The sequence below is a fragment of the Heloderma suspectum genome, chromosome 4 (assembly GCF_057233095.1).
Source record: "Heloderma suspectum isolate Gila_16-S chromosome 4, 16-S_ref, whole genome shotgun sequence".
In the NCBI taxonomy this organism is placed as follows: domain Eukaryota; kingdom Metazoa; phylum Chordata; class Lepidosauria; order Squamata; family Helodermatidae; genus Heloderma; species Heloderma suspectum.
This window is the reverse complement of record NC_139461.1, coordinates 55,916,721-55,939,583: the sequence shown is the minus strand read 5'-3', so window position 1 is coordinate 55,939,583 and position 22,863 is coordinate 55,916,721. Positions and strand designations below refer to the sequence as shown.

At 41.4% G+C, this 22,863-nt stretch overlaps 1 protein-coding gene across 22 annotated transcripts in view; it reads right to left on the bottom strand.

The window, feature by feature from the left end:
- STAU2 (staufen double-stranded RNA binding protein 2) overlaps nucleotides 1-22,863 on the bottom strand; it is a 193,381-nt gene that overhangs the window by 15,351 nt on the left and 155,167 nt on the right. For 3 of the 22 annotated variants that reach the window (XM_084849304.1, XM_084849301.1, XM_084849303.1), the window contains one exon: nucleotides 2-22,863. This exon is cut by the window's right edge and continues 24,583 nt beyond it. The exons of the other annotated variants lie outside the window; for them this stretch is intronic. The gene's annotated coding sequence lies outside the window, so the exon portion shown is untranslated. Of the gene's footprint in view, nucleotide 1 lies in introns of those variants that run through there. 22 annotated transcript variants of the gene reach the window in all.

The following is a 22,863-nucleotide window of genomic DNA, read 5'->3' as shown; positions in this document are numbered from 1 at the left end:
AAATTTAATTTCAGAACAGTTACTTACACTGCACAATTCAGGTTTTAACTACCTGACTTTATGCTCTCTTTTTTCAAACTTGTTCTGCTCTGTGTATATTAAACTGATTAACTCATGCAATTTACATGAAAACGGATTAATCTCTGCACAAAGGGATATTTACCTGGTCTGCACTAGAATATAGGCAGTAGCTGTGCCTATAAGTGAGGAGATAAAGTGGGGAGGGAGGGTACTGATGTATCCAGACATCTGTTCAAGTACAGACTGACAAATGCAATACTTAAAACATTTAAGAAAAAGGACATGCTGTTTAGTACTGGCTTCAGACTACATTATCCTATGCAGCTAACATTTACATGGCAAACACAAATCTGCAGACAAATCTGATTGCTGGCATCAATGGGAACTTTAAGCAAGGATTAACTGTTCCTGGAAAAAGAAGTTTCCAGTGTCTTAGAAACAGGTTTTCTATCAACACCAGTCAGGAAGGTCTTCTTCTACCCACCTTTCTGTTTTACAGACATTGATGTATTGTTTGAATTTTCCTGTGTTTTCTTTTTAATGTCCTAAGCAGTATCTTTAATTCATATATATATGTTTAAATCATTTTATTGAATTTCCACTATCTATCTACAGGAAAAAAACAACAACAAACCATTAACAAACACAAATCCTAGCCAATTGTGCTTATTTTTGTATGGGTGTCTACACCTGTGTTTTGTTTTCGTTCATCATTCCTCAACCATGAAATTTTCTGTGTCCTTTACATGACGTCGTTCTCCTCAAGTGGTTGTTCTGCACTTTCTCCCTGTTTTTACCCATACTATTTCATGACAGGGAAGATGCAGTATTTTCTCGTGAAAGCGCCAGCACCAGCTTATGTACTTCTGTGTTGGCAAAATTAGGCACTGTGTGTGGGTGTTTGTGGGGGGTGCAGTTATGATGACAATGGCAGTGGCGATTATGGGGTGGGAGTGTCACCCCGCCATGCCTGTGCCTTTCCGCCTCCTCCTCATTCCTCACTGTTTCCGGGCAGAGCAGCACAGTGGCATTGCACTAGTACAGCTGTTGCTCCACCTGCCCACAATGTCTGTGGAGTTTCTTGGTGGCACCAGGAAACCCTTGCCCTGTTCGACATTTAGGGGAAACAAAAAGTGAGTGGGGGACAGGAGTGAAATGGAGCCAAGCCGTGCTCAGCTCCATGTCTTGGGCGTGTCTAAGCAGATGGTCAGTGGGGTGGGGGGTGTTGCAATGGCCCCTTTCCACTCAATCCCCTCTCCCAGTGTATACACAAAAGAGAAAAGTGTTAGTGCTTGCTTTTATGGAGACAATATTGACTTATTGTGCACATGAGGTGGGGAGACTCCTTTCAGCAATTTTCAATGGGAGCAGGAGAAAAGGGTAATTGCTTGCTTCGGGGTGGGGTGGGGAGCAGACTTACAAAGTTGCAAAAGTACTGTGGATTCTATACATGCAGCCTCTCTCATCTCCCTGCTCCTCTTTTCAGCAATTTTCAATGGGCTAAGGGGATTGCTCTGCAATGGCTGCACAGAAACGTTTTAACCCTTTCCACCCAGTCTGCATGTACACAGAAATAAGAAAAGGGAAAGTGCTTGCCCTTTGTGTACTGTGTAACAGTGGCTGAGGCAGGGATCAGCGGAAGTGAAAAGAGGCGGCGAGGAAGTGGAAAAGGAAAAGTTCATGCTGAGAAGGGGAGGGGCTACCCCAGAGGAGGTGGACTGGGGGTACACAATGCTGCTGGCATCTGATAACATCCTGCAGGGCTACCAGTGAAAACGGCAAGGAAACCTGGCTGTGTAAAGAACCAATTGTTATCCCGCAAAGTATCCGAAAGCAGAAGCCCCGGTAACACTGTGGGATAAAAAGCCAGGTGCGGGGAAGCTCTATGCTTGCTCCTCTGGAACTTTCATTTTGCCAAATACCAGCAGGACACGCACTTAATACGTGACGCAGTAGTTCTAAGCAAAAGAGAAGACTGAAGATAAACAAATCCTTTCCTGATGAAACTAGCTTGCGCTTACCTATATCACACTTGGCTGTCTGCCAAAACTGTATGTGTACTCCCCCCCCCCCAATCCAATGTACACACACAGCTTTCTGCTCACCGGGGCAGCAGCATTCATTTTAAAGGAAGACCATGTGTACATATGCCAAAGTACACATATGGCTTTGAAAGAGAGCATATGTATCTCCATCCCTTTCATCCAGGAGCTCATGATAGAATAGAGAGAAGCCCCAAGTGGCGTCCCATCTGGGCGCTGCTCAGTCCCAGAACGGCTTAGCTTCAGCCAGGCTGCTGCCTCGTGCGGCTTGGGCACAATCCACAAAGAGACCAACTCCAGCACGGCCTTCTCTCCGCCATGCTAGTTTTAGGTGGACTCTGGCTTAGCTATGTCCCCGGCTTGCTAGGGTTTTGTATATGGGGGAAATATGCAATCATGTGATGCCCCACCTGCATTCTGAAGGGGCCCGGTGTCAGGAGGACACAAGTTGTGACCAAGCAGGCACAGTCTCCTACAGAAGAGTAAAGCGCTTGCTCATATACAAAAACAGTCCCAGACAAGTGTTCATGTGGACAAATATAATCTGAGAACTGGTTGATCATGATTACGCCTGGCACAACAATTCCTGTTATTGTGGTGGTAACTGACCCAGCTATTGCAATCACAGGGATTGCTGCCAGCCATACCATGATTACCTGATTCATACATTAACTTGTCCATATAAATGTGTGCCCAGGACAGCTGTTTCCTCATGTGTAGAAGAAAATGTCTTATGCTGGCTGGGGGGTGCTGGGAACTGTAGGACCTTTTTCTGTCTAAACATGCATAGGATTGTGCCCTAAGTGAACCAGCCTTAAATCTATGGTTAGTGTGGGATATGTATCCACATACCTTTACTATCATGGAATGTTATTTGTTTGTTTATTTAAAATATTTCTTGGCCACCTTTCAGGGCAGAAGCCCTCCCAAGGCAGCATAAAACAATGAAACACATAAAACCAATACAATATTAAAAGAAATAAAACCACAGTAACAACACAATAAAAACAGCAATAAAAACCAACAACAAAGCCAGCAATAAAAATAGCAAGAACAGCAATCATATCAGGAGAAGGCTGGAGTAAAATATGTTTTCAAGGCCTTTTTAAAAGGCTGCAATGATGGAATATGGTATACCCTCAATAGGAACTTAATCAAGAGGTGTGGAGCCACTGCAGACAAGGCCCTCTCATGTGTGGTCACCTAAATAAAAGCTCGCACAGGTAGGTGACTGAGAAAGACCTCTCTTGCTGATCTTAAAGTGCAGGCAGACTGGTATGGGTGAAGGCTATCCTTCAAGTAATGCTCTACTGAAGACATGTATGATGCTCTCCCATTCAAATTAGTAAAATTCCATCAATTGTCTTTGTGTGCTTTATGAAGGCCTGAGGATTGTAGATTCAAGTTGAGCTTACAATGGGGAGTGTTAATAAATCCATTATTAATGTTTTAACATCTTTTTTCTGCTTTAACGGGTTTTTTTGTTTGGTGTTTTTGCTTAATAAAGTTTTATTTATTTATTTGTTCCACTTATGAATCGCCCTATAGCCAGGCAATGTACATACTTATAAAACAAAATATAATCAACTAAATCAAATCCAGTTAAATACAATCAAAATTAAAAGCAGCAGCACAAACACAATTTACAATAGCAAAGACTAAAAAGCTCAAGGCAACAGACACTAAGAAGATGTGAAAAAACAAACAAACAATGGAAATAAAAACAGTTTAAAATGCAAGTAAGCAGTAAAATAATTAATTAAATTATTTAATTTATTTATTTAATTAATAATTAATAAATAATTGTTAAAAAGCCTACAGAATAAAATGGCCTTTGCCTGGTACCAAAAAGCCAATAAAATAAGCACCAGTTGGGCCTCTCTAGAGAAGAATTCCAGAACTGGGGGGCTATCACTGAAAAAGCCCTGCTCATGAGTAACTTACCTGCCATCTGCTGATCTCAGGAGATGGAAAGAAACATATGGGAAGAGGTGGTTCTTACTGTGACCCCAAGCCATGAAAGGCTTTGTAGGTTAAAATCATAATTTTGAATTGGGCCCAGAAATGAACTGGGAGCCAATGAAGTTGGTGCAATACTGCCATAATATGATTGTAATGCTTGGTTCCAGTCAGGGCTGCCATGTTTTGTACTAACTGAAGTTTTTGGACTATCTTCAAAAGCAGCCCCATGTAGAACATATTGCAGTAACCTAGACATTGCCTGGACATGAATCACTGAAGTCAGTTTATCTCCATCCAGGTAGGGACATAGTCTGCATACCAGCCTTAGCTGGTAAAAAGGTGCTCCATACCACAGAGGACACTTGTGCTTCTAGTGACAGAGATGTGTACACAAGCAACCCCACCCCCCAAGACCCTATGAACTTGATCTTTTAGGAAGAGTGCAACCCCTCCCAAAACAGGCTGAACACTACTACTCTGGTTAAATGAACCACCCACCCACAGTACCTCTGTCTTGTTTGGATTGAGTTGCAGTTTTAGTTAAACACCAAAGGGATTTTTTGTGTGTTTGGGGGTGGACTCGATGGTCTTATTGGCCCCTTCCAACCCTACTATTCTATGATACTATTCTATGATTCTATGAAATATTTATTAGATTTAAGCTTCCAGATTTATATTATATGCCTTCTATTTGTTTACTTCATTTGGACTTATTATTCCTGTTTCTTTCGCCACACAAAGGATATCAGTACATTCATTCAGTGCATAGATTCTTGATCATTTTGTATGCAGCCAAAAGTGCCCACTACATTCACAGATGTGTGGATATCTAGAATATTCCCAAAATTATAATTGTACATAATCAATAATGATTCCACGGTGAAACAATATTATTTTATTAATACCTCTTATCCCCAGCCCACCCTCTTCCAGGCCCTGTAACAATCTCCTTCCCTCTAGCATCTATTATGCATGAACAGCTATGCATGTGTGCGTATATGGAGGGTGGTATGTTAACTTAGGCCACACTCTCTGTGAGGAAATAGCTTTGCAAAGGAAGCTCATGTGAATTGTGTACTAGACACTGAACACATTTTCCCTTGCCCCCATGTAGGTGGATGACCATAAAACAAATCCATTTGTTTTGCTGGGATGGTTTACAGAGGAAGATTTTTCACTATTTGTTTTGCTTTTATTTAAAGATAAAAAGGAAAAGACACACACACACACACACACACACACACAAATTTTTCACTTTAGAGACAGGCAGGATATTATTTCAAAGGTCTATTTGTTTAGCTACAGATGCTTTTGCTCTCGAAAGAAGCTTTGAATATCACATTTATTTTAAGAATATATTAAGAAGAAGAAAAGAAGGATACACGTCTGTTCTCCCATGTAAAAAGACCTTTACATTTAACTGCCTGTCAGTTTACATACAGCCAGGCATCATATAATAATTGTAAGCAGCAGCACATGATTTCACCCACAGCTAATGGCTATCTGCTAAGCTCCAATTTTAGTTTAAACTGTTTAGTATGATGTACAACATCCAAAAGTACTTTAATACTCAATAATTTATTGTTACTGCTCTGTAGGCAAAGTGTTTTACAGTAACTATCTTATTCACTTTCACAGCAATCCTGTGAGGAAAACCATTTCTATTTTAATGTTACAGAGTGTGAAATGGCTTGTCCAAGGCAAACTAGAGAATTTATGGCTGATCAGGGCTTTGAAACTAGTTCTCACTGGCCTAACTACTACCGTCCTGGTACCTTGATCCACTGTCACTTTGTGAGCTTGGAAGCTCTGATGCTAACACAAACTCCAGTTTGTTAAAGGGCTTTCCTATTATGTTAATGGAGAGGAGCAGTTTTGTGTACACAAATGGATTTATACTGCAGAACTGTTTCTCCCCACCCCCACAAGTTAATGGAGAAACCTGTATCTGTAGGAGCTTCTTGTATGCACTGAGTACCCATGAAGGTATGGATGAGGGTGTGGACTGTACATTATGGCTTGTTTTATTTACTTTAAGCAGTTTTAGCCTCCCAGGCTGAAAAGACTCCCAGACCAGAGTATCCTTGCTGCAGGCTTAAAATCTCAGACACAACACAAAAGGAAAAAGGGATGGGAAGGGAAGAGGAAAATACGTAAACTCAGGCATCAGTTTGTAAAGTTACAAATAATGAGATGGGGTGGAAACAGTTCCAAAGTCTGTTGTTCCCTTAGCAGAGCTGATGGCATGGCCCTGCTACCCTTCCCTCCCTCTGCTGCAGCCTGATGGGAGGGAGGACCTCATAGCCTATGGTGCGTCCCTGTTTCTCTAAAGATGCTTATATATTTCTTTTCCTAAGATGACCATTACTTGGCTTACTTAATGGCTCACAGCAGTGTGTTGTGATCTGCAAAGTAGGCCTCTGAACTCTGCCTGGATTTATGATCAATGAGCTCTCGTTTTTTATTCTTCGGAACACTGAAATGGCTGTAGATGACACAAATTGAAAATGTAAAATCTAGGCCAAGTATGCACAGTGTTTTAATGATTTTACAGGTAGAGCACTAGAAATGAACAATGTCTACTATGCTCTGTTTTACAAGGCCTACACTTTCTTCTATTGTGCCTTGCTCCTGATTTACACTACAGTAAGTTAGGTCAGAAACAGGACCGGGGACTATATGAGGAACTGCTGTGAAGCAGTTAGTGGCGCAATTTTGTCCTCGATAACGGCTGATGACTTGTCCGCATCCCACTTCAACCTCTAACTGCTAGCTCCTTTAATGGACGTGTCTATAAAGATCCCCCCTAAAATATGCTTTTCCAGCACACTTAATGTCTTTTAATGTCTTTCCAATTAAATCCAGATGTGAAAAGCTTAAGGAACAGTTCTCAGGACTGAAAAAGATGACATAAATCTTGCAGCTGACAGAGATCCCACTGAGCTTGGTTGGGGAAACTCACAGAGGACTTGTTGTGGGCCAGGAAAGCTGCTGGGTATAAAGACAGATGTGTACACTCCTATTGAAAATGCTGAAATGAAGAAAGGCCTCTTGAAATAGACCAGGGCACTGACAAATACTGCAAGAGGAGCAGCCCAATCCTTCAGCGTATAGGTTGCACCCTGTGAGGCTGTGATCTCTCTCCGCTCCCACTGCCCAGTGCAGTTCCTTTGTATGGAGAGTGCTGAGCATTTCACAAGAGGAGGTCATTGCTCTTCTCTCTCTAATAACGAATAAAGGGTCTCCTCCGGCAAGATCATCGCACACCAACGCCAGCGGGAGCTGAAAGTACTGTGCACTTTTCAGGAAGTGCTCATCATCCCATCTAGCCCCCTTCCCTTACACAAAGCAGGTTAGTGGCCTGCTTGTTTGGGGTTAAAAGAAAATGCGTACAAATGGCCCTATTAATTACAGATTTTCACTAATCAGTTCAGATTCTAGGCACTCCCAATGACTGAACAATGCTGCTGGGCGAGTACTGTTTATGCAGCTGGCAACCACCGTTACTCCCAAAGCTTTTTTTTTTTTACCACAGTAAGGATTCTTTTTCCTCCAGATGCTATGAAGTGGATTAGCCCAAATAATGTCCATTTAAAAGGAGGGGCAAAAAGGCCCACGAGATGGATTTTATACAGTGTCTACAGGAGGGGCGGATTCTAAAGCTACTGAATTACATTATATTTTCCATTGCTCTTCCAATATTTTCTGATTTTTTAAAAAAAAAACAACCTCAAGCAGAGTTTTTAAAAGGATCTATAGCACTGTAACTAGACACATGAAAACGGGAGAATAACAGAATTTCAGAAGGGAGAGATTTCTGAGTGGAAGTACAGATGATCAATCATGGGTGTCTGATGGGAAGAGGAATAGACATGGGAGAAAGTATACACATTTAATTTATACCACCGCTAAGACAGGCCATGGCATATGCTATACCTGAGCTTGGGCATGATCGGCATTACAGAAAAACCCTGTCTTCTCGGTGGCTTACCGAGGTTGCTGGTGCTGCTAGTCCTTCTCTGCTAAACATGTCAGTGTGTGATGGAATTAATTGCAGTATATTGCTTGCACTACTGAGACTGAAGGCTATACCAATTTCTGGGTTCCCAACTACAGAAGTACAAAATCCACAAACAGACTTGTATACAGTAATGCACCAAGCCATTCCTAGCAGTGCCCCGCTCCCAGGTGACCACTTTATGGGGGACACCTTCTTCATTAGACCTGGCTTTCTCCCCCCCCCCCTGCTATTGTTGCTCTTTCTCCCCTGCAAGGTGGGCCAGGAGAAGAGATAGTGGCTGGCTACATGGGAGGGAGTACCATGGAAAACCACCTCAGCATTACTGCCTTGTCTAAGACAACTCCACACCCAAAAAGGAAACTAGTAAAAATGACCATTCCAAGCTATGCATGATGAATTTATTCAGGGGAGGAGAAAAGGCACTTTTAATACCCATTGAAATCCTAACTGTCAAGACTTTCTACAGTGTGGCTGAGAGGTCCCCCATCCACCCTGGGAGGAAAAAAGCCCATCAATCTGGTGAGCAAAAGGGAGAAGAAGCAGTCAGTGAAGTCAATGGGAGGGGGAGGTTCAAAGCAATTGCATTGAAGAAGATGGGAGAACTTAAGACTGCTACTGTAAGTAGACTTACAATGTACTCCTGTGCATGCCTACTCAGAAGCAAGCCACACAGATTTCAATGGCACTTACTCCCAGGAAAGGAGAGCCTTACAGTCAATGGGTTTACTCAGAAGTAAGCATTGCTGTGTTCAAGGGGATCTCAGAGCCCATAGTGGAATGGAAGAGAGGCAGAAATGGTCACTGGAAGCCATAAGTGACCTGCCCCATCTTCCCACCAATTTGTTGTCATGACAATGTTATTCAACACTGCCTAGCAACACCCCCTAGCACACCCCCACACAAAGTGGGACAAAACGCTAAAGGGGAAATACACAGGGGGGGAATGACGATTTCAACTGCAAGCACAGAAAATGCTGGGTTTTCTCAGTTCTCAGATAACACAGGAAGAGGGAAGGAAGTTGTGAGATAGCAGCAGGAGAGCAACGGCATCATCTAAAGCACCCATGAAAACCAGTGATTAAAGAAGAACAATCCTGCTAAAAAACTCAGATGTGAAGACAGACAAAGAATCATCAGAAGGAAGAGCTGAGCTCCCCATCAACAGCACTTGGACAGCAGATTGAGCAAGGCACTCAGGTCACCTGGTCACAGTCTTCCATATTATGGTGAGATGTAATGTATTTCTATTTAAAGTATAATAATGATTTCTAAATTTGCACCTATACATATAAATTAGCATATGCACATTTTATGCAAATCAATGCCCTCTTTTGTTCTCTTTTTTGGTGATGCATTTCCTCTTTTTTGGCAATCTGTAAGTAGTCACCCTAGCTATGGAAACCACAGCAAAGCATTGTTGTCCTTTCTCCATCTCAAAAAGAAGTCTTGATGAACGAGCAGGTTTGCATACAGCTCTCATAAAATGCTAATCAAACAGTAATGTAATAATCAGAGTCTAGAGGCCTCTGGTCACTCCCTGAATCTGGAATGATCATGCTGCCCCCAGAGTCAACTCTGTGTATGTGTGAGATGGGAAGGGGCAGTGAAGTTAGATTTCTTCCTTCATGTTAACGGAGACCACCAGTCTGGCTTTGATTTATGTATTTTCTTTACATTTTATAATACAGAAATATTCAGGTCTAATTATAAATTGCATTGTTCTGGCGTACTGCCATTGCTTGGGTATGCAAAATGCCACATTCCACATTCAGTCCACTGTTCTTGAAAATATGACAGCAAAAACACTATGCAGAGGACTGGGTATAATTCAGCACTGTGAAACAGTTAGGGCTGCCTTTAAAATCTGATAATGATAAATTAACAGATATCAATGAACCGGACATGTTCTCAGGAACATGCCTAGAAGCCTTCCTCTGCAACTACGCTGTTTTGTCAAGCGTTTCCTATCCTTAAAGCAAGGATAGTAGTACTTGTAACAGTAATATTTAGCCATTTTGCTGAACTCTGCATTAAAAGTATTCATCTTTGATTTCAGATACTCTTTGGTTAAAGAGCCAGATGACAATAAAGTAACATCCAAGAGCTTTAAACAAAACCTATCTCAGTTCTGTGCTAATTTATAGACACAACTGCAAGTGTCTATGATTCAAAAGAAACTGTAGTGTTGCGCATGGGACAACAAGGTTGAAAAGTTAGAAATTGTATTCAGGACTTTGGCAGAAAAATAAAGGAAAGGGCACAATTGTTCCTGGTCACTGCATTTTTTACCCAGGTCTGCTGCTCCTGCTGCTAAGCTCTAACACACAGTCTTCTAGCCCCCAATGTCCTGTAATATTAACTTTTGGTGCTTGGTGATTAAGAGGTGTGTTTTAAGCAAGGAGGAAAAAACAGAGTGGGGAGACCGGCTGGCTAGCATCTTGCTCCTTCGCTGCAATGCATTCAGACAGCCAAAATTCTAACTTGTTAGAAAGGGTTTGTTAGATCCCTGTTTTTTAGATTAGACATGGCAGGGTCTGATTTACCTTTTTCCTTCCTTGGAAGGCTCTGGCAATCTTTGGGGAACCCAGAGTGTTCTACTAAACTGGGTGGCTGCTGTTATCTTTCCCAGCCCCCACTGGGTGTAGAAATACTGAATCATATGCTGGAGAAATGCCTCTCAGGTTTCAAACTCAAGGTGTAATTGCCCATTCAAGACTCCTTAGAAGTTGCCTGCATCTGGTGCGGAAAAAATTACCACTGTTTTTTTATTGAAGTGCACAGAGAAATTCTGTATGTTCTCTTACGTTTTTAGATGTCGGCATTCGTTACTACAGTAGAGCTCTTATCATCTGAGCCTTAGTCATCTGGCCTCCCTGTTTTATCTAATTGCCTTGTGTGACTCTGTTGTTGTTGTTGTTCAGTTGTTAAGTCGTGTCCACAGAGTTTATCCATATGTTCACCTCAGGGTTCCAATCACCCAAACAATTTGACTGAAACATGGTTATTTGCCCCTAATTTGAAAATGACAGAAGATATCTACAAGAGGTGTGTGTGTGTGAATGTTATCAAGAGCTATAAAGAACACAATTACATAAGTTGAATATCTGTTTTCAATGAAGCCAACAGCAGAACTCACATTAGTTTTGGAGGATTTTACTCATTTAGATGTCCTCTTACAAAGAGGCGGCAGCATGATATTCTAACAGCAAGATAAGGATTAACTGTCCCTGCTCCACACCAGAAAAAAAAAATTGCTGGTGTGAACACACCTTAAATGTGGCTGATGGACCAGTTGCAGTCCTGTTTTGTAGTGCCCATGTCAGGGTGACACCATCAGCCAGGTAACAGATTTCTTTTGAGATTTTGATCCTAGTAGTTTAGGAACTTTTCCAACTGGCAGTCAACAACATTTATTTGACACTGCTTAACTCCACAACTGCAGGCCTGCTTTTTCTCCACTTACAGTTACAGTCAAAAAAATAAATCGATATGTCCAGAACCATCCCAAGCAGCTGGCTTTTAGCATACTAGATCTGTTAACTGCTATTTTATCATTTCTACTTAACACTCATTATTAAAGTCATTAATTACAGGTTGTTTGGTGTTTTTTTAACCGCTTCTTTCAAAGTCTGGCAAATTACAAAGCCACTTATGCTATATTCAGAATCTCTGCTAGTTACAATGGTATTATAGATCCATAAGGGCTTAGCTGACCCTATCTGCCTGAACAGCATCAGCGTGAATGCATTTGTAAAACAATGAACATGATTTTTTTAAAAATAGCATATTTTAGGTAATATACACATTTTTGAAAAATATTCTTTTGAATCAAGCAAACCTTTATTAATCTGAGTGCATGTAACATAGAGTACATTACATGATGTTTGATATATTTGCCCTAAAAAAAAGAGGGAGGGGTTGGAGCACAGAGCCTCAAATAAGCCCATCTGAAAAATAAGTGAACAGAACAAATATATAATATAGGAACACAAGCAGCTGCCGTATACTATTTGTCCATCTAGGCCAGTACTGTCTACTCTAACTGGCAGTGGCTTTTCAGGGTCTCAAGCACAGGTGGCTTGTTCGTTTGTTTTTACTTCACCCGCTACCTGATCCTTTTATCTGGAGATGTCAGGTACTGAACCTTGAACTTCTGCATGCATTGTTGCATCACTGAGATACAATTCCCCCCCCCCCATCAGATGACATCACTGCATCTCAATGAAAATGTCAACCCAGTGTGTGGCTGCTGTGAAAAAGGCAAATTCCATGTCAGGCATAATTAGAAAAGGAATTGAGAATAAAACTGCCAATATCATATTCCCCAAATCTATGGTGCGACCACACTTGGAATACTGTGTACAGTTCTGGTCATCACACCTAAGAAAAGATATCATAGAGCTGGAAAAAAAAATGCAGAAAGGGACAACTAAAATGATAAGGGGCTGAAGCAACTCCCCTATGAGGGAAGGTTACAAAAGCTGGGATTGTTTAGCTTGGAGAAAATATGAGTAAGGGGAGACATGCTAGAGGTGTACAAAATTATGTATGGTGTGGTGAATATGGATAGGGAGACATTTTTCTCCCTCTCTCATAATACTAGGACCCGGGGCATCCCATGAAGCTGATTGGTGGGAGATTCAGGATAGATAAAAGGAAGTACATCTTCACACAGCACACAGTTAAACTATGGAATTCACTTCCACAAGATGTAGTGATGGCCACCATTTTGGATGGCTTTAAAAGGGGATTGGACCAATTCATGGAGGATATGACTGGACCAATTCATGGAGGATATGGCTATCAGTGGGACTAGCCTGATGGCTACATGCTATCTTGTATCAGAGGCAGTATGCCTATGTACACCATTTGCTAGGGAAAATGGGTGGGTGGGTGCTGTTGCACTCAAGTCCTGCTTGTGGGTTTCCCATGGGCAGCTGGCTGGCCACTGTGTGAACAGAATGCTGGATTAGATGGACCTTGATCTGATCCAGCATGGGATTTCTTATGTTCATAAACAAAGCCAGTTCAGAGTGAGGTCAATACTTCCTGAATTTTGAAGCCATCACTAAAACACTTCACCAAAAGTAGATGTAAATTTTGAAACTGGTGAAAACAGGTACTCTTGGCTCAACCCTACAGGTTTTTCAAGATCATGGCAAGGAACACAGTCAAACGTTTTAACCTTGTTAGAGGTGAAGCTTAGCTACTCAGCCAGATTCCCTCTGGTATGATGTTTGGCCTTTTAGAAAGTGTCTTTGCAATTTGTCAGGGAAGTGTATATCAGCGTGCCGCTGCTTCTTCTAGCTCATTTTAAAAGAGCCTATTAGTTGCTTATACAGCTCAAATGACAGAAGTTTGAAAACAGTGCCTTTGGCTGAAACTAGCCCATGTAAGTTGAGTGTAATGTGCATATTCCCACAAGAAATCTGGCGTGATCATCTACATTTGTCCACCACCTGGTCACCATCTTGCTGCATGTTTACGGAATTCGTACAGGGCAGATAGGCCCTGTGAAAGTACCCGAAAGTGTGTGACTCTCTTTGTTTCTCAGGTTTTCAGAACAAAAACATCTGGTTTATTTGCTCACTCATGAAGAAAACTGCTTGTAAAATAAATTTTAACTTGAAAATCTATTATAGTCAGTACATTATTGCTGTGACAGTCCAACAGGTGTTTTGAACTTCAGCTACATCAGCAAACCTATTTGGTTAATACAGCTGACTACTAAATACCTCACAGCATTTTCTAGACATTAATTGGTTGATATATGCCTCCCCTTTTCTTGCAGGCTCCACACAGGATGGGTAAATGAAAAACCCTTGAAGGACACACACAAAAATCCCCTTCTCTGGAATGCATTTTTTTTTTCTTTTTTACCCTGAAGGTTATTGAGATTGACAAGGGAACTCAAATGAGAAGAGATTTATACTTCAAATGTCTATCATTTATGTAGCACTTTTAATCCACCAAAAGCTTCACAGTGTTTTCACTGTGAAAGGGACACTATTCACTCTCACAACAGCCCTGTGAAGGGGAAGGGACCATCGCTTAAGAATGATAGCTTTGTATGCATTAGGTGCCATGTTTAATCCCCGGCATTTATAGTTAAAGGAGCCCATGGCAAAGAAAAAGTTCTGGCTGAGGCCTTGGAGAGATGCTGCCAGTCAGAATAACTATGGGGTTAGATGGTCTAATGGCTAAATTCAATATAAGAAAGCCTCATATGCTCATAAGGAGGTTATTATTAGTTCTACAGATGGGGAAGTGATATTACTAGCTCAATATCACCCATGGAGTTTGTGTAGAATCCAAAGCCAAGGACAACTCAGTAACATTAGGAATATAGGAAGATGTCTTATGCCAGCCTTCCCCAACCTGGTGCCTTCCAGATATTTTAGACTACAACACCCAGAAATCCTGACAGTTGGCAATGCTGCCTGGGGCTGACGGGAGTCCAAACATCTGGAAGGCACCAGGTTGGGGAAGGCTGCCTTATAATGGTCCATCTAGCTTAGTACTGTTGACATTCACAGGCAGTAGCTCTTTGGGGTTTCAAACAGGAGTTTTTCCCAGTCATACAAGGCGATGCCAGGGATTGAACCTCTGAGCTTATGCATACAAAGCCACATTGGAAAAGGGTTTCTATATTGACAGGTAGTGAATTGTCCAGCTGCCCTTTGCTAGGCACTTTTAGTTGCTGTCTACTACAGCTGTTGTGGCCATTTTGAATTTCATGCACAGTACAATATTTAAAACAGGAATGGTCATAAGGGGAGAAGGCAGGAACATCCAAATCTCTCAACATGCTTTGTGATATTTAGATGGGCTACTCAAATTGGTTGGGTTATAGAAAGCAATGTACACACCCAACTGAGTGGAGATCTAAACATGGCTATCGAATTTCGCTTCCATGTCTATTACTCATATGTTTTACAAAAGTCAACACATTTGTGACACTAGGAATGACCTTTGTTGGAGAAAACTACGGTGAACAATTTTGTATAAACAGTGATTATGTGCAATAACTGTTGAGGTTCAATATATTCAGAGAAATCCACAGTGTCACAAAATGTCAGAAACCCACAGAACACTTGCTATGTTTGCTCACTAACCAAGTGAACAATTGATATTTTTACTAACAGAAACAATTAATTTGCTTTTTCTTACTGGGAACATGACTGAGTGCTGCAGGCTACTGGAAAAAAGCAAAAACAACTTCTTTGGAGGCACCATTTAATAAAACCTGGATCATTCTAACCATGGAAAAACTTCCAGAGAAGAAGCATGCAAAAGAATTGGCAAAAAAAGAAAATATTCCTTTGAAATGTGGGTTGTTTGGATTTTCTTCCCCATATATGGACTGGAAGGGCTCTTCAGCTAGTGTGCCAAAGTCATGGGCTCTGATCCAGGGAACCTAAGAGCTCAGCAGAAGGTTATGCCCCTGATGGAACCTCCCCCCTGCTCTCAATATGTAGGAGAGGGAGGTGGATGGGAAAGAATAATGGATTCAGTCTGAAACCCGTTTTACTTAGTTCTCAGTTATGACAGCCACCTATATGGTACAGGAGCACCAGTTTCAAAGTCTAGGATACGTAGGACGCTGATCTCTTTCCCAGCCCCTAAAGCAGCAGCCTAAAATATTGGTGAAGCTGATCTGCTTGTAGAAACCTGTGTCTGCATGCAGATTGGTTTCTTCACGTTAGAGTGGCTATTTCAATCATACAGGACAAAAAGTTGTTGAAGGATATAGACAAAATTGTAAGGAATAATGTACACTGCACTTAGTTATTTGTGCTTTGCTTTAAAAATATCTTCATGAAAATGTTGTTGTTGTTGTTTTAAAAGGGCTCAGTGGCTCATATTTATAAACCTGGACCTGGAATGGGGTGCAGAGAGAGGCAAATCAAAGAACAGGGTTCAAACAATGGGAAATGCTACTATTTATATTCCAAGCCCATCTCAAAAGTAACAACAATATAAAAAACAAAAGCATAAAAATAACTCTAAAAATATTGAAATAGCTATTTACTCTCACCTTTTTGCCACAGACTGTGAAAACCAGCTTCTAAGGGTGGTCTGGTAGTAATTCATGCTAATACTCAGGTTCTGGCTTGGAGGTTCTAGCCTCCAAAGTGAGGGAATTATTTAACTGTGAGCCAATAAATGTGAATGCCTCTTTAGGAACCCTTATTCATTGCATGGCCTTGCCACATGAGTGGAATGGACTGGCTGTTCCTCTTTTGTCAGGTTTAGAAAATGTAATGGTACATCCAGTTTATTTATACTTAGACTAGACACTAATTTTACGTTTGTTATTACTAATTTGTTCCATTGATCTCAATGGGTCTACTCTAAAAATGACTAAGTCTGGATCAAACCTATGGGAAGGAAGGCAGTCTTCTTGGGTACACAAGGCACAAGCGATTTATGGCTTTATAATTCAAGATAAGCACCTTGAATAATGCTTAAAAGGTTATACAGAGAAGAGCGTGAACTAATGTGCCACTCATGCCACTGTGAGCCCATGCTGGTTAACAGCTACAACAAGGGGCAGTATACAAGCCTGCCTGTGTGGCAGCGGGACCCACCACTGATGCAATGGGGAGCTAGCAGTTCTAAAATCAACCTGAGATGGGCGGAGATGCTCATTCCCAGGATGGGGCAGGTCAGCGGAGTGGGGTTGATTTTTATACTGCTAGCTCCCCACTGCATGAGTGGTGGGTCATGCACAACAGATTGAGCAGGAGCACAGCAGCAGAACTGGCTACTGCCCAAGGTTTATAGTGGTGTAAATTAGAGATTTTTTCCATTTACCCCCCCCCCCCTTGGTTTCCTTATGCCCTTGGGCATTTCCTTGCACTAGCGATTTAAGACCAGCTATTTAAGTACATCACAAACAAAGGATTTATACCCTGGAAATAAAATGAGATATTGAGCTTGAAGTCAAGAATCACTTTAGCCAGGCAGCAGAAACCTTAATCTACTCATTCATTTGAACAGTAACCACACTAGCAGCCAAGTGCTTAAATCATCACCAGAATGCCTCCACATATATGCTGCAAACATTCATGCATTTTGAACCCACAGATTTATAGTTTCAAAGGCAGAATTGTCTAAATTCTCTCTGTGTGTGTGTTTAATAAAATGTTCATGAGAAAAACACCGTTCAATGCTAGATAAGTTTTAACAATGGGAGAAATAAGTATCACACATACACATTTGCTAGAGGTGATTGGTAAAGCAATTGCACCATATATGAAATGGGGGACCTGTTTATTGAACATAAAGTTCCAATTTTACTAAGGCTTCCTAAATATACATTGAGGCTGTTCACATGGTGAGGCCATGGTGTGCGCGGCAGCCATTTTGAATATGCAACTCCCGCTTGGGGGTTGTTGTGGTGTGTGAACTCAGCGAGTGTGGGGTAAACAACCCTCGCATAACCCACGGTCTGTTTTAGGGTTATGTGAGGGTTGTTTACCCCTCACATAACCCATGCTCATCAGCTTTGCATGACATGACAACCCTGAGCAGAGGTTGGATGTGCAACCTGGAATCCATGGGCGGCTGCAGCTCATTGTGGGTTAAATAAACCACAATGAGCAATGTGTTGTCTGAACTTGGTCACTGAGAAAACATTTCATGACAGATGGTGTATCCTGCTTTCCTCTCTACATAAGATCACCTCTGTGTAGGAAAAAGATAATGACCCTCATAAAGCATGGACTGTGCTAAGAACATAAGAGCTTTGCAAGATCAGACCAAAGCTCCATTTAACCCAGGGGTGCACAAGCTTTTTGGCCCTGAGCACCACATGAAGGGCTAGGTGGCAGGTTGGGGCCCCCACATGTATGAGTGCGCGCACACGCACACACACACACACACACAACCTGGGGGAGTGGAGACTCAGGATTGCTGGGTGGCGTTGGGAAGGTTTAATCTCACCTCTATCCCAGAGATCCTGCTTTGGGGTCATTGAGGAAGGAGGAGGCTAAAGCTCAGGAGGCTAAATTTACTCCCGAGCCTTTGGTGAGGGATTTTGTGAAACGCATTTCAGTTGCTGAGGCCTAAGGATGCAGACAAGGTGCTTGGCCAAGTCTGATCGACCACCTGTGTGCTCGACTCTTGCTCTTCATGGCTTATTACATCTGATAAGGAAGGAATGTCCGGCTGGGCCCAGGAGGTTGTCAGCAGCTTGAGAGAGGCTGTTTTAAAGAAGGCTGTTATTGAAACCACTCCTGAAAAGGCCTAGAATGGACCTGGAAGGTATTTACAACTATTGGTTGTTGCTAGTATCCTCTTCCTGGGCAAGGTGCTTGACTGGGTAGTTGCTGGCCAACTCCAAGCACTCTCGAATGAAACTGATTATCTAGATCCATTTCCATAAGGCTTCAGGCCTGGTTTTGGAATTGAAACTGCCTTGGTCACCCTATGGGATGACCTTTGCTGAGAGAGGGACAGGGGGAGTATGACCCTGATGATTCTCCTGGACCTGTCAGTGGCTATTGATACAATTGACTATGGTATCCTTCTGGATAGGCTATCTGGACTGGGAGTTGGAGGTACTGCCCTACAATGGTTCCACTCCTACTTGGATGGCCAATTCCAGAAGGTGGTGCTGGGGGATTATTGCTTTGTCCATTGGCAATCTTGCCAAGGGGTGCCACAGGGCTCTATTTTATCATCCATGCTGTTCAATGTCTACATGAAACTGCTGGGGGAATCTGGAGATCTGAACTGGGGTATCACCAATATGTGAATAACACCCAACTCTATCTGTCCTTTTCATCAAATCCAGGTGATGCAGTCGGTGTTCTGAACCAGTACCTGGGTACAGTAATGGAGTGGATGAGGGCCAATAAAGTGAGACTCAATTCAGATAAGATGGAGGTACTATTAGCGGGTAGGTCTTCTGTCCAGATGAGTGATATTCAACCTGTCCTGGAGGGGGGCTGCACACCCACTAAAAGGTCAGGTTCATAGTTTGGGGGTGTTCTTAGAGCCAGCACTGTCATAGTAGGCACAGGTGGCCTCAGTGGCACAGAGCACTTTTTATCAGCTTAGGCTGATATACCAAGTACAATCCTACTTGGACAGAGATAGCCTAGCTACAGTTATCTATGCTTTGATAACCTCTTGTTTGGATTACTGCAATGTGTTATACGTAAGCAACCTTTGAAAATGGTCTGGAAACTTCAGCTAGTCCAAAACAGGGCAGTAAGATTGTTAACAGGGACAGGTAAATATGATCATATCATGCCAGTGTATGATCTGCACTGGCTGCCAGTCCATTTCCGGGCCAAATTAAAAGTGCTCATATTAACTTACAAAGCCCTAAACAGCTTCAGGTTACCTGAAGAATTGTCTTCTTCCATATTTATTACATTTATATACTGCCCAATACATTGATTATGTTTATATACTCTGGGCAGTTCACAACAATAAAACCATAAAATACAACACCATAAAATATAAGACTTTTAAAGTTTAAAAGTAGCATATAAAACCAAGTAAAACCCAACAGCCGTTACGACCCAGGGAAAACCTGGGTGAAAAGGTGCCTTTTTATGAGGCGCTTGAAAGATGCCACATTTTCTGCCTCCTGAACTGCATGGGGAGGGTTTTCCAGAGGGTGGGTGCTGCTACAGAGAAGATTCATACCTATATGGATGCTAAGAACATCCTCAGAGGCCCTTTTCCAGGTGCCCACACCAAACAAAGTGAGGCAGGTAGCTACTAAGGAGAGGGCCTTTTCAGTGGTGGCACCCTGGTTGTGGAATGACTTCCCCAGAGAGGCTTGCCTGGTGCCTACATTGTGGTCTTTTTGGCACCTGGTGAAGACCTTTTTATTTTTTCAGGCTTATTAGCCCCTCAGTTCTAAAAATTGTGTTAGTGCATTTTTAGATCCTTGCACTGGTGCTGGCTTTTACCTTGGTTACTACTCCTATTTTATTCTGTTTTCAACTTACGGTTTTATGTTATGTTTTATTATGTTATTGTATTTTATGGATTTAAGCTTGTAAACTGCCCAGAGAGTGTCAGCTAATGGGTGGTATAGAAATATACCACAAGCTACATGCTAACTGCTATTCTCTGAGAATTCCGAAAGTTGGCAAGGCAGGATTACCCTTGGCAAAAGCCAGGCCGATTCATTCTCAGCAGGGCTTGTTCTTCTATATATTTAATAATTCAAGCTATAATAATAATTGTTCCCAGCAATTTATAAAGGATAAATGTTAGGCTAACAGGCCTATAATTTCCTGACTCCCTGCTGGCTCCCTTTTAAAAAATCAATGTTATGTTGGTTACTTTCCAATCTTCCAGTAAGGAGGCCGCTGTTAGTGACAAGTTACATAGTTTTGATAGAAGATCAATAGTTTCACATTACAGTTCTTTAAGAAGTCATGGGTGGATGGCATCCAGACCCAATGACTTGTTAATTTTTAATTTATCAAGTAGTCTGAGAATTCCATTTTGTTACCCCTATTTGACTAAGTTCATTAGATGAAAAAAGCAAACCAGGTTTGGCTATGTATCCAACATCTTCAGTGAAGGCCAATGTGAAGTATTTATTCAGCTTCTTTGTAATTATTCTATCTTCCTCAGCAATCCATTCAAATCATTATTGCTGAACAGCCCCACTACCTTGCAGGCTTATTCCCTGCTTCTGATGTAAAGAAAATATATTGTGCATCTTAATTGTGTTCTTTCTGATGTAAAGAAAAATGTATTGTGTGCCTCCTAGTTTTAGCAAAATGCTCATCATATTCTTTTTTCAAATGTATTGTTAAAAACTCACATTTCTTTTGGTCCTTTTTAGTCTCCTCACTTGGGCAAAATTGATACTTTTTAATGAAGACTCCTTGCCTTTTATGGCTTCCTTAATTCTGCTTGTTAACTATACTGGCATCCTATTGGACTTGTTTGTACTTTCCCTAATTTACACTAAATGCTCAACTTGTCCTAAAAGATGCAGCCTTGCAAAATAATGCTTATTAAGGGCAGAATCCTGGCTGCGGAACGCTGGGAGTTGTAGGACTTTTGTCTGCCTACATATGTATAGGACTGCACCCTAAGCGTAATCGTTTCCTTGTTTCAGGTCTATAACAATGACATTTTAATTAAAATAAAGGGATTGGCACTATAGTCTGCAGTTAATTTTTAAGAATTAAGAGTGAGAAGCCTCAGCCATATTGGCACATATTTAGAATTGTGCACTTTCTTAATTTAAATGCAAATCAACTATTCTTGCTCACCATTAGCTTAGAAATTTATCTTTACTCTTTCAAAACAATTAGAATTATACCTCAATGTAATATTAGCAACCTTTCCATGTATTGATAAGATTTAGATCTCTACATTTCACTTATCATGGGACAGGATCTGCCCAATTATGTCCAATACAAAGAACAAAGTTAATAGAGCAAATCAGTTTTGACATTTAGAAATGTCATGGTATTCAGTATAAAATAATTAGTTGAGAAAGGAAAGTAGAAGTGAACGTCATCCATTGACCTCAAATAAAGAGTCAAAAATCAAATATGTAAACAGACTAATTCATTCTAAAAATTCAAGCCCTTTCATGTCCTTAGTTAGCTAGAGCCTCTTCTTGTTTTGGTTCCCATATTTTAGTGAACAGCTTGCTTTTCTTGACATATGATCCCCCCAAAATTATCCCTAGCCTGAAAATGGAACAGCAAGCTAGACAGCCACCCCCATTCTTGGTAAAGAAGGATTTCAAGATGGCTCTCATTCTTGGTCAGGTAATCTGGGAAGAATAACTTTGCTTCCCTCAAAATGTTATTACACACTATATACCTGCCATAGGTTTTTCTGCGTGGAACTTGCTTTTCCAACATTATGAGAGAAGTGAGCAACTAAAATGAAGTGACTTAAGTGAAGTCTAAGAACGCTAGAATCCTAATACCAACAAAAAATGAAGCAGGAACATGTGGTCATTAAAACCTGATTAAATCACGGTCCTCAAACCACAGTGACATGTGGTTAGCATTGTTCTGTTTGGAAATAAGTGGCTTGAGAGCTACTCTTTATTTAGTTAGTTCAATTTCTATCCTGTCCCCTCCCCAAGCTGTTTTAGGTTTCCTAAATTGTTCCAGATTTTACATGACGTAATATTTTATGTTTGGTTGGCTTGAATGAGGTTTTCTCAAGCTGCTATCCATGTTGCATTTGAGATGGGAGGAATGGGTTCCAAGCAGAGCTGTACACACTTTTCCAAATACAGCCTATCTATCTATCTATCTATCTATCTATCTATCTATCTATCTAGGCATTCGGTTAGCAGTCCTGTAATCTCCTCACTCTCTTCTGGATCCCTTTTTAAAAAGTCTTTCCGATAAATTACACTGCTTGGCTTTTTTCAGTCAATATATACATTCAATGAGTGGAAAGTCTGTGACAGGCCATAAAGTAAAATCTAAAGTAAAATAATTGACTGCATCCATGACAAAATGTATCACTGGGAACATTAAGACAGCAGCCTCCTGTACTGGTTAGCGGTTACACTGCATAACTGGAACTGCAGGAAGTGTGGGGGAAGACCCAGAACTCTGTGTCAAAACACATGCTTTGCATGTATAAGATCCTAGAGTCAATCCCGAGCATTGACAGTTAAAGGATCTCAGATACCAAGTCTGGGAAATATGCCTGCCTCAGACCTTGGAAAACCAGTCAGAGTAAACAATACTGCACAAGATTGAACAATGGTCTGTCTCAGTAGGAGGCAGCTTCCTATACCTCAGGAAAAGGCAGGTACTCCAGGACATCCACGTATTCAGTGCAGAATGCCAGCTG